Source organism: Oncorhynchus gorbuscha, linkage group LG24, assembly GCF_021184085.1.
Source record: "Oncorhynchus gorbuscha isolate QuinsamMale2020 ecotype Even-year linkage group LG24, OgorEven_v1.0, whole genome shotgun sequence".
Classification (NCBI taxonomy): Eukaryota; Metazoa; Chordata; class Actinopteri; order Salmoniformes; family Salmonidae; genus Oncorhynchus; species Oncorhynchus gorbuscha.
This window is the reverse complement of record NC_060196.1, coordinates 51,652,284-51,665,172: the sequence shown is the minus strand read 5'-3', so window position 1 is coordinate 51,665,172 and position 12,889 is coordinate 51,652,284. Positions and strand designations below refer to the sequence as shown.

The following is a 12,889-nucleotide window of genomic DNA, read 5'->3' as shown; positions in this document are numbered from 1 at the left end:
AGAATGTTGCACTTATTTTGTAATTGAGTTTCAATGTTTGTTTTGGGTCTTGATAGTGATGGTCATGCTTAACTGTTCTCCTTGTTGTTTTACAGCAAAGGACTGATGTTAGACTCAGTGAGATGCTGGAGGTAAGAGTTATGCCACTAGAATGCATGTACAAGGGTTCTCTAAAGGTCAAACAACAGGAGGCTGAGTTCAGATGAAGCTCTAGGAAATTCAGATGGTCATGAATCCCTGAATCCCATTTGTCATGGCAGACCATCCTGGACTCATGCCTGCTTCTGTCATAGGGAGATTTGTGTAGATACTGTAGATTGTAAGGTCAGACACCGGTATACAAAGGATTCATATTCAGTTATAGCCCATTCTTAAAGTAATGGGTTTAGAGCAGTTTATACTCAACCTGGGTTCGTACTGCAGGGGGTCTGAAAAAATACAAAATAAAATATATATTGTTTATAAATATGTATGTATAGATAGATATTTTTATTTTGTGTGTGTGTATATACAGTTGAAGTCGGAGGTTTACATACACTTAGGTTGGAGTCATTAAAACTTGTTTTTCAACCAATCCACAAATTTCTTGTTAACAAACTATAGTTTTGGAGGGTCGGTTAGGACATCTACTTTGTGCATGACACATGTAATTTTTCCAACACTTGTTTACAGACAGATTGTTTCACTTATAATTTACTGTGTTACTGTGTCAGAAGTTCACATACACTAAGTTGACTGTGCCTTTAAACAGCTTGGACAATTCCTAAAAATTATGTTATTTTTGGAGAAATGTCCTCTGGTCTGATGAAACAAAAATAGAACTGTTTGGCCATAATGACCATCGTTATGTTTGGAGGAAAAAGGGGGAGGCTTGCAAGCCGAAGAACTCCATCCCAACTGTGAATGGTGGCAGCATCATGTTGTGGGGGTGCTTTGCTGCAGGAGGGACTGGTGCATGTCATAGAATAGATGGCCTCATGAGGAAGGGAAATTATGTGTATATATTAATATATATATATTATATATATATTATATTATTATGTAGCTCCACATTGATCTGGTATTGGTACTCCCTGTATATAGCTCCACATAATCAGATACTGGTACTCCCTGTATATAGCTCCACATTGATTTGGTACTTTCTGTATATAGCTCCACATTGATCTGGTACTGGTACTTCCTGTACAGTCTTGGCCGAAAGTTTTGAGAATGACACAAATATGAATTTTCACAAAGTCTGCTGCCTCAGTTTGAATGATGGCAATTTGCATATACTCCAGAATGTTATGAAGAGTGATCAGATGAATTGCAATTAATTGCAAAGTCCCTCTGACATAAAAATGAACTGAATCCCCCAAAAACAATTCCACTGCATTTCTGCCCTGCCACAAAAGGACCAGCTGACATCATGTCAGTGATTCTCTTTTTAACACAGGTGTGAGTGTTAAAGAGGACAGGGCTGGATATCACTCTGTCATGCTGATTGAGTTCGAATAACAGACTGGAAGCTTCAAAAGGAGGGTGGTGCATGGAATCATTGTTCATCTTCTGTCAGCCATGGTTACCTGCAAGGAAACACGTGCCGCCATCATTGCTAAGCACAAAAAGGTCTTCACAGGCAAGGATATTGCTGCCAGTAAGATTGCACCTAAATCATCGGATCATCAAGAACTTCAAGGAGAGCGGTTCAATTGTTGTGAAGAAGGCTTCAGGGCGCCCACGAAAGTCAAGCAAGCACCAGGACCGTCTCCTAAAGTCGATTCAGCTGCGGGATCGGGGCAACACTACCGAGCTTGCTCAGGAATGGCAGCAGGCAGGTGTTAGTGCATCTACACGCACAGTGAGGCAAAGACTTTTGGAGGATGGCCTGGTGTCAAGAAGGGCAGCAAAGAAGCCACTTCTCTCCAGGAAAAACATCAGGGACATACTGATATTCTGCAAAGGGTACAGGGATTGGACTGCTGAGGACTGGGGTAAAGTTGTTTTCTCTGATGAATCCTCTTTCCGACTGTTTGGGACATCTGGAAAAAAGCTTGTTCGGAGAAGACAAGGTGAGCGCTACCATCAGTCCTGTGTCATGCCAACAGTAAAGCATCCTGAGATCATTCATGTGTGGGGTTGCTTCTCAGCCAAGGGAGTGGGCTCACTCACAATTTTTCCTAAGAACACAGCCATGAATAAAGAATGGTACCAACACATTCTCCGAGAGCAACTTCTCCCAACCATTCCGGAACAGTTTGGTGACGAACAATGCCTTTTCCAGCATGATGGAGCACCCTACCATAAGGCAAAAGTGATAACTAAGTGGCTCGGGAAACAAAACATTGATATTTTGGGTCCATGGCCAGGAAACCCCCCAGATCTTAATCCCATTGAGAACTTGTGGTCAATCCTCAAGAGGTGGGTGGACAAACAAAAACCCACAAATTCTGACAAACTCCGAGCATTGATTATGCAAGAATGGGCTGCCAGAAGTTAATTGACAGCATGCCAGGGCGGATTGCAGAGGTCTTGAAGAAGAAGGGTCAACACTGCAAATCTTGACTCTTTGCATCAACTATATATAATTGTCAATAAAAGCCTTTGACACTTATGAAATGCTTGTAATTATACTTCAGTATTGTATTTGGTGCATGTGACTAGGGCTGTTGCGGTGACCATATTACCGCAACACCGGCGGTCACGAGTCATGAAGTCAGTTAAATTTCACGTGACAGGTTTAGTCATGGTAATTAGGCTTCTCTAAGCTCTGATCCTGCAGCTTGTCATTAGCAGCCTACCAAAGTCCCTGGTACTCAGCACTCTATTGTCCCTCTAATCACTCTGACAATGCAAATGTAATTAAAAATCTAATTAAACACTTCATGAGAGCCAATGATCTCATGTTGCGCAACATTTCTATAGGCTATGCAGTTGCGCGAGAAAACAGAGTGATGGCTTCTGCTAAAAATAGGAGGATCCCATCAGCTTTCTATAGGCTAGACCTACTATATTTATTTCTCAACTTACCTAATATTAAGCACATTGCTTATATTTACAACAGGAGTATAGTCTACCTGCCTGGCATGAAAAGGACCCACGGTGTCACGCCCTGACCATAGTTTGTTTTGTATGTTTATATGTTTTGTTTCGTCAGGGTGTGATCTGAGTGGGCATTCTATGTTGTATGTCTAGTTTGTCTGTTTCTGTGTTTGGCCTGATATGGTTCTCAATCAGAGGCAGGTGTTAGTCATTGTCTTTGATTGGGAACCATATTTAGGTAGCCTGTTTTGTCATTGTGGGTGATTGTCTATGTGTAGTGTTTGTGTCAGCACGCTTGTTCATTAGCTTCACGGTTGTCACGTTGTTGTTCTGTAGTGTTCAGTTTTCCCATTAAAATGATGAACACTTACCACACCCCATCTTGGTCCTCCTCTCTATCTCCAGATGACAACTGTGACACACGGGGAAAGTGTCCTCTGTTCCCTATTTAAGTGCATAGAGGACATGTATTTTTCCCCACTTCCCCTGTTTTGATACAAGTGCATTATAATGGTCCGTTCTAAATCAAAACAAATTTCACACATATTATTTGGTATATGTAAAGATTAAATCAAGAATAGTTTGATGGGTGACAATATTAGCCTATCACTTGTGAATGATATATTATCACTTGTGAATGATTCCCAGTATAAGAATCAATGCCTACACCTTATGTAGCCAAGCCCATAGGCCTATATGTTTTGATAAGATTTGTATCACAACTAAAGTGGCCAAATAACTTTTTAAAATGAAACACATTAATCCACTTCACACGGGTTGTAGAGCCTAACTGGCATATATAAGCAGCGCATGAGTATCATGTTTGGGGAAGTTTTTTGTTTCAGAGTGGGTGGTAGGGACAAATCATTCACTAAACCTCAACTAAATCTTGTAATAAATGTATCAAGTTGAGGTGACTAAACTGCTTAGAGTGACCTTGGATTGTAAACTGTCATGGTCAAAACATGCACGGCTGGTCTTTGGATGTACACAGAGAGCTAATATGACTAATATGCATGTAAATCTCTCCTGCCTCAAAGTGGAGGAGAGATTGACTTCATCACTACTTGTATTTATGAGAGGTTGTTGAATGCACCGAGCTGTCTGTTTGAACTATTGGGGCACAGCTCGGACACCCATGGATACCCCACAAGACATGCCACCAGAGGTCTCTTCACGGTCTACAAGTCAAGAACAGACTATGGAAGGCGCACAGTACTACATAGACCCATGACTACATGGAACTCTATTCCACATCAAGTAACTGATGCAAGCAGTAAAATTAGATTTAAAAACAGATACAAATACACCTTATGGAACAGCGGGGACCGTGAAGCAACACAAACATAGGCCCAGACACATGCAAACACAGACACAATAACATAGTTCCGGGCTCCCGAGTGGCGCAGTGGTCTAAGGCACTGCATCTCAGTGCTCGAGGTGTCACAACAGTAGATATGTGGTAGTGGAGGAGTATGGGCCTGAGGGCACCCAGTGAATTGTGAAATCTGTGAATGTATTGTAATGTTTTAAAAATTGTATAAACTGCCTTAATTTTGCTGGACCCCAGGAAGAGTAGCTGCTGCCTTGGCAGATCCATAATAAATACAAATACACATTTTCACCCCAAAAATGCGCTTTTATAATAAAACCGTTACATTCAGAATTGGATTTGTGGTCACTTTTGATAACAGTGTTTTCCGCTTATGGTACCTTTGCCCTTATAGCCTACTACAATGTGCGGTTTGCTGCCCTTATCATGTCAAGAAATAGCCTAATAGTTTATTAACATTTTAAGCTAAATGTTCTGATCTGTTGCGTCAGGCACATTGCGTAAAAAGGTTTTTGGGATGCTAGTGGTTGTATTCATTTGGGATCTATCGCATCCCACAACTGTCCCAGACTATGTTTGGAATATTTATTTCTCACACAGAATATAATAGATTGCGTTTTGTGCTATGGGGGATAGTAGATTGACATAGGCTAGTGCTTTTGCTGTTTGTTAAGCCTACTCATCTTGTTGGCTGACAAAAAGTAAATGTGGACAGTTCTTCCAATATCAAATAAAATCAAATGTATTTATATAGCCCTTCGTACATCAGCTGATATCTCAAAGTGCTGTACAGAAACCCAGCCTAAAACCCCAAACAGCAAGCAATGCAGGTGTAGAAGCACGGTGGCTAGGAAAAACTCCCTAGAAAGGCCAAAACCTAGCAAGAAACCTAGAGAGGAACCAGGCTATGTGGGGTGGCCAGTCCTCTTCTGGCTGTGCCGGGTGGAGATTATAACAGAACATGGCCAAAATGTTCAAATGTTCATAAATGACCAGCGTGCTCAATAATAATAAGGCAGAACAGTTGAAACTGGAGCAGCAGCACGGCCAGGTGGACTGGGGTCAGCAAGGAGTCATCATGTCAGGTAGTCCTGGGGCATGGTCCTTGGGCTCAGGTCCTCCGAGAGAGATTATAACAGAACATGGCCAAGATGTTCAAATGTTCATAAATGACCAGTATGGTCGAAAAATATCTTCAGTATGCACCTCGGAATTGGATAAGGATGCGTGCAGTTGCGTCCCCGATGTCTGTCTTCACTTGTAGCCTTTGAGAGACCCGATCACTTGATGGAAAGCCATGTGAGTGAGAGGTGATTGGGAGCACAGCACTCACGGAGTAGGGCACAACGGCCACTGGCCGCAAAAGGCATGGATTTTTTTAGGGTGCATTTTGGCGAAACAAAAGGAGGAATGCCAACATGAATTTTTAGGCATTGTCAAATGCTTGTAAAATTGTGAATGAGTGACTGATGTAGTGTGTAAAGCGCAAAAAAACAAGGTAGCTCTCATGCCTTTCAAGAAACTACTTTCAAATCATCATTAGAGTCGCATAACGCAGCCTTACAACGTATTAAAAATCTAAACATATAGCCCAGCGTTTGTAGGACAACTAAAGTTACATTAATAGCTCTAAATTAAGTACACTGCTCAAAAAAATAAAGGGAACACTAAAATAACACATCCTAGATCTGAATGAATGAAATATTCTTATTAAATACTTTTTTCTTTACATAGTTGAATGTGCTGACAACAAAATCACACAAAAATGATCAATGGAAATCAAATTTAGCAACCCATGGAGGTCTGGATTTGGAGTCACACTCAAAATTAAAGTTGAAAACCACACTACAGGCTGATCCAACTTTGATGTAATGTCCTTAAAACAAGTCAAAATGAGGCTCAGTAGTGTGTGTGGCCTCCACGTGCCTGTATGACCTCCCTACAACGCCTGGGCATGCTCCTGATGAGGTGGCGGATGGTCTCCTGAGGGATCTCCTTCCAGACCTGGACTAAAGCATCCGCCAACTCCTGGACAGTCTGTGGTGCAACGTGGCGTTGGTGGATGGAGCGAGACATGATGTCCCAGATGTGCTCAATTGGATTCAGGTCTGGGGAACGTGTGCGCCAATCCATAGCATCAATGCCTTCCTCTTACAGGAACCGCTGACACACTCCAGCCACATGAGGTCTAGCATTGTCTTGCATTAGGAGGAACCCAGGGCCAACCGCACCAGCATATGGTCTCACAAGGGGTCTGAGGAATCATCTCGGTACCTAATGGCAGTCAGGCTACCTCTGGCGAGGACATGGAGGGCTGTGAGGCCCCCCAAAGAAATGCCACCCCACACCATGACTGACCCACCGCCAAACCTGTCATGCTGGAGGATGTTGCAGGCAGCAGAACGTTCTCCAAGGCGTCTCCAGACTGTCACGTCTGTCACATGTGCTCAGTGTGAACCTGCTTTCATCTGTGAAGAGCACAGGGCGCCAGTGGAGAATTTTCCAATCTTGGTGTTCTCTGGCAAATGCCAAACGTCCTGCACGGTGTTGGGGTGTAAACACAACCCCCACCTGTGGACGTCGGGCCTCATACCACCCACATGGAGTCTGTTTCTGACCGTTTGAGCAGACACATGCACATTTGAGGCTTGCTGGAGGTCATTTTTTAGGGCTCTGGCAGTGCTCCTCCTGCTAATCCTTGCACAAAGGCAGAGGTAGCGGTCCTGCTGCTGGGTTGTTGCCCTCCTACAGCCTCCTCCACGTCTCCTCATGTACTGGCCTGTCTCCTGGTAGCGCCTCCATGCTCTGGACACTACGCTGACAGACACAGCAAACCTTCTTGCCACAGCTCACATTGATGTTCCATCCTGGATGAGCTGCACTACCTGAGCCACTTGTGTGGGTTGTAGACTCCGTCTCATGCTACCACTAGAGTGAAAGCACTGCCAGCATTCAAAAGTGACCAAAACATCAGCCAGGAAGCATAGGAACTGAGAGGTGGTCTGTGGTCACCACCTGCAGAACCCATTGGGGGTGTCTTGTTAATTGCCTGTAATTTATTGTTCTATTCCATTTGCACAACAGCATGAAATTTATTGTCAATCAGTGTTGCTTCCTAAGTGGACAGTTTGATTTCACAGAAGTGTGATTGACTTGGAGTTACATAGTGTTGTTTAAGTGTTCCCTTTATTTGTTTGAGCAGTGTATATAGGAGTACCTGTTTCTTTGTTAAACGCTCAACACAATAGTCGCATGTGCGCACTCCCTCAAACCGTGTGGAGAAAATATCCTTTCTATTTCATTCAGCTTTGTTCAATTGTATTTTTCATACTATAAAATAATGCCACAGAATTCTAAGCAAATCTTGTCTGCTAAATGAACTAGTGTAGCCCACATCCATTTGGCATAGCCAGATCAGGACCTAACATAAGGACAACTCAGAGTAAGCTATTCTTATCTTCTGAAATACACTATCTTTTCTTCATATCATGCTTCTTTAGACCTTTCTAAATTAAATAATGGATTTATTGTGAAGGTGGAGGCTATATTACATGGATATATTATACTTTTTAAATGTATAGGTCTGCATCAGTGGCTTGTAGGCTATGTGTGGAAGCCAGGAGTGTTTATGTTAATTAACGGTCAATTACCGTGAGACCGACAGTTATTTGCTAGTCAATTACCGGCTGACATAATTTGGTGACCACCACAGCCCTTCATGTACCAAATCAAATTGGATTTGATTTATTGTGAAAATGTTAATTACTTCTCCTTGCCATTATCATTCACCTAATAAGACATAGGGGAAGCATTTTTTTTCACAAACATGATGGGGGCTGCCGGTTTGCCTGGGCGGGTGTCCCTCCGCAAGAAAAGGTTGAAGACCCCTGTTTTAGTGCAGTGGTCAACACAATTACTTATGTTTCTATTCTTGCATACACCAAACTATGTACTAAAAAGAACGTTTAACGTCTGATATTCATGTTATTGGCTTGTGTCCCTCTGTCCTGTAGGAAGAGGACTATCCAGGCGCCCTCCAGTTGTGTCTGGAATGTCAGAAGGCTGCCATTGCATTCAAACTATACAGCTGCCTAAGGTATGTTAAGATTCCAACTACTACAGTACGCTAAGATCCCAACTACTACAGTATGTAAAGATTCCAACTGCTACAGTATGTAAAGATTCCAACTGCTACAGTATGTAAAGATTCCAACTGCTACAGTATGTAAAGATTCCAACTGCTACAGTATGTAAAGATTCCAACTGCTACAGTATGTAAAGATTCCAACTGCCCCAGTATGTTGAGATTCCAACTGCCCCAGTATGTTAAGATTCCAACTGCCCCAGTATGTTGAGATTCCAACTACCCCAGTATGTTGAGATTCCAACTGCCCCAGTATGTTGAGATTCCAACTGCCCCAGTATGTTGAGATTCCAACTGCCCCAGTATGTTAAGATTCCAACTGCCCCAGTATGTTGAGATTCCAACTGCCCCAGTATGTTGAGATTCCAACTGCCCCAGTATGTTGAGATTCCAACTGCCCCAGTATGTTGAGATTCCAACTGCCCCAGTATGTTGAGATTCCAACTGCCCCAGTATGTTGAGATTCCAACTGCCCCAGTATGTTGAGATTCCAACTGCCCCAGTATGTTGAGATTCCCACTGCCCCAGTATGTTGAGATTCCAACTGTCCCAGTATGTTGAGATTCCAACTGCCCCAGTATGTTAAGATTCCAACTGCCCCAGTATGTTGAGATTCCAACTGCCCCAGTATGGTGAGATTCCAACTGCCCCAGTATGTTGAGATTCCAACTGCCCCAGTATGTTGAGATTCCAACTGCCCCACTATGGTGAGATTTCAACTACTGCAGCACATTCAAACACTACAACACAAGGTATGCTAAGAAACCCTAGCCTTATTTCTTCTGATGTCAGTACAGTAGCGGATTTGACACTCAAAGGATTGGCCCATTTCACATTTTAGAATCAAACATATTTTTGCAACAATGTCAAGACATTTTGCCATGCTACTGACTTTGTCAGTGTAGGTAGTTCATGTGGTGTAGTGTAGAGGGAATTTACCCCTAGATGCTGATCTTGTCAGTTTTGCATTTCCTTCCACTAATGGTTCTCTTTTTCATATATTTTATTGGAGTTATTTTTGTCTGTGTTAGAACACTTAATGCTTAAGCTTATGATTGGGGGAAGGGAAGCTGATCCTAGATCTGTATCTATGGAAAATCTTACCCCAGACCTAGTTCATGTACACAAAGTTTAATCTGGTGAGTGAGTTCATTCAATGCTTTGTGTTGAATAATGTAAGAGCAGGCTGAATAGTTTGTGATGGGCATTGATGCTTTAAAAGGTTGTGGCTGCTACTCAGAAAGTGCTCAGATTAAAGTAGCAAGTTTTTATCTAAATCTATTTTACAGGCCTTTTACCTGTGCATAATAAAACAGCACCCCTTTTTTCATCACAAACTTTTGTGTCCTAAGGAAAGTAAATGGGCATTTCCTAATGGGTTTAAACCTTCTCATATGGTGGGTTTCAAAACCATTAGTCTGATAATGTACTACAATGAATGTTTTGTAATGTTTGAGAGAGTGAGTCTTGGTTGAATGCCACTGTCCGTGTTCAGACTTGGGGAAAAACATTATGTCACGCAATGACAAAGTTTTCCCACACTCCTCTGCACCTCTCTCTGCCTCTCACCCCTCTCCAGCGAGCGTTGGCATGCAAGAAAAGTCAGAGCAGTATTTGAATTAGCGTCAGACTGCTATGTGTTTAGCAAGGTTGCATGGCAATGTTTTAGTACTCGAGACCGGTCTCGGGGCACGTATTGAGTGTCTTGGTCTTGTCTCTGTGTTGGATACATTTGTACTCTGTCTTAACTCGGTCTCAGACAGTAAGGACTCATAATTTCTTCCCGAGACCAGCGAGGTAAAAAATTCATTATCAGCTTCTATTCATTCAGCTCATAAAACCACTTCACCAGGCGAAGCTCCTTTTTTGAAACAGTAATATCCAGCCTTTATATCTGTTATAAACATGTTCGCAATGGCCTTCAGTGTGATAGGTTAGTACTAGAGGTCGCCCAATTAATCGGAATGGCCGATTAAGTAGGGCCAATTTCAAGTTTTCATAACAATCGGTAATCGCCATTTTTGGACACCGATCATGGCCGATTACATTGCACTCCACGAGGAGACTGTGTGGCAAGCTGACTACCTGTTATGCGAGTGCAGCAAGGAGCCAAGGTAAGGTGCTAGCTAGCATTAAACGTATCTTATAAAAAACAATAAATCTTAACATAATCACTAGTTAACTACACATGATTGATGATATTACTAGTTTATTTTTTCAATTTTATTTCACCTTTATTTAACCAGGTAGGCAAGTTGAGAACAAGTTCTCATTTACAATTGCAACCTGGCCAAGATAAAGCAAAGCAGTTTGACACATACAATGACACAGAGTTACACATGGAGTAAAACAAACATACAGTCAATAATACAGTATAAACAAGTCTATATACGATGTGAGCAAATGAGGTGAGATAAGGGAGGTAAAGGCAAAAAAATGCCATGGTGGCAAAGTAAATACAAAATAGCAAGTAATACACTGGAATGGTAGATTTGCAGTGGAAGAATGTGCGAAGTAGAAATACAAATAATGGGGTGCAAAGGAGCAAAATAAATAAATAAAATACAGTAGGGAAAGAGGTAGTTGTTTGGGCTAAATTATAGGTGGGCTATGTACAGGTGCAGTAATCTGTGAGCTGCTCTGACAGTTGGTGCTTAAAGCTAGTGAGGGAGATAACTGTTTCCAGTTTCAGAGATTTTTGTAGATTGTTCCAGTCATTGGCAGCAGAGAACTCGAAGGAGAGGCGGCCAAAGAAATAATTGGTTTTGGGGGTGAATAGAGAGATATACCTGCTGGAGCGTGTGCTACAGGTGGGAGATGCTATGGTGACCAGCGAGCTGACATAAGGGGGACTTTACCTAGCAGGGTCTTGTAGATGACATGGAGTCAGTGGGTTTGGCGACGAGTATGAAGCGAGGGCCAGCCAACAAGAGCGTACAGGTCGCAATGGTGGGTAGCATATGGGGCTCTGGTGACAATACGGATTGCACTGTGATAGACTGCATACAATTTGTTGAGTAGGGTATTGAAGGCCATTTTGTAAAGGACATCGCCGAAGTCAAGGATCGGTAGGATGGTCAGTTTTACAAGGGTATGTTTGGCAGCATGAGTGAAGGATGCTTTGTTGCGAAAAAGGAAGCCAACTCTAGATTTAACTTTGGATTGGAGATGTTTGATATGGGTCTGGAAGGAGAGTTTACAGTCTAACCAGACACCTAAGTATTTGTAGTTGTCCACGTATTCTAAGTTAGAGCCGTCCAGAGTAGTGATGTTGGACAGGCAGGCAGGTGCAGGTAGCGATCGGTTGAAGAGCATGCATTTAGTTTTACTTGTATTTAAGAGCAATTGGAGGCCACGGAAGGAGAGTTGTATGGCATTGAAGCTTGCCTGGAGGGTTGTTAACACAGTGTCCAAAGAAGGGCCAGAAGTATACAGAATGGTGTTGTCTGCGTAGAGGTGGATCAGAGACTCACGAGCAGCAAGAGCGACATCATTGATGTATACAGAGAAGAGAGTCGGTCCAAGAATTGAACCCTGTGTCACCCTCATAGAGACTGCCATAGGTCCGGACAGCAGACCCTCCGATTTGACACACTGAACTCTATCAGAGAAGTAGTTGGTGAACCAGGCGAGGCAATCATTTGAGAAACCAAGGCTGTCGAATCTGCCGATGAGGATGTGGTGAATACGGCTGCACAGTAATGTTTCTTATCGATGGCGGTTAAGATATCATTTAGGACCTTGAGCGTGGCTGAGGTGCACCCATGACCAGCTCTGAAACCAGATTGCATAGCAGAGAAGGTATGGTGAGATTCGAAATGGTCGATAATCTGTTTGTTGACTTGGCTTTCGAAGACCTTAGAAAGGCATGGTAGGATAGATAGAGGTCTGTAGCAGTTTGGGTCAAGAGTGTCCCCTCATTTGAAGAGGGGGGATGACCGCAGCTGCTTTCCAATCTTTGGGAATATCAGACAACACGAAAGAGAGGTTGAACAGGCTAGTAATAGGGGTGGCAAAAATTTCGGCAGATAATTTTAGAAAGAAAGGGTCCAGATTGTCTAGCCCGGCTGATTTGTAGGGGTCCAGATTTTGCAGCTCTTTCAGAACATCAGCTGAACGGATTTGGGAGAAGGAGAAATGGGGAAGGCTTGGGCGAGTTGCTGCGGGGGGTGCAGTGCTGTTGACTGGGGTAGGAGTAGCCAGGTGGAAAGCATGGCCAGCCGTAGAAAAATGCTTATTGAAATGATTAATTATGGTGGTTTTTATCAGTGGTGACAGTGTTTCCTATCTTCAGTGCAGTGGGCAGCTGGGAGGAGGTGTTCTTATTCTCCATGGACTTTACAGTGTCCCAGAACTTTTTTTGAGTTCGTGTAGCAGGAAGCAAATTTTTG

The 12,889-nt window shown here is 42.8% G+C and overlaps 1 pseudogene; it reads left to right on the top strand.

Moving 5' to 3' along the window:
* The window catches only part of LOC124012266, a 307,453-nt pseudogene that overhangs the window by 62,964 nt on the left and 231,600 nt on the right, over positions 1–12,889 (top strand).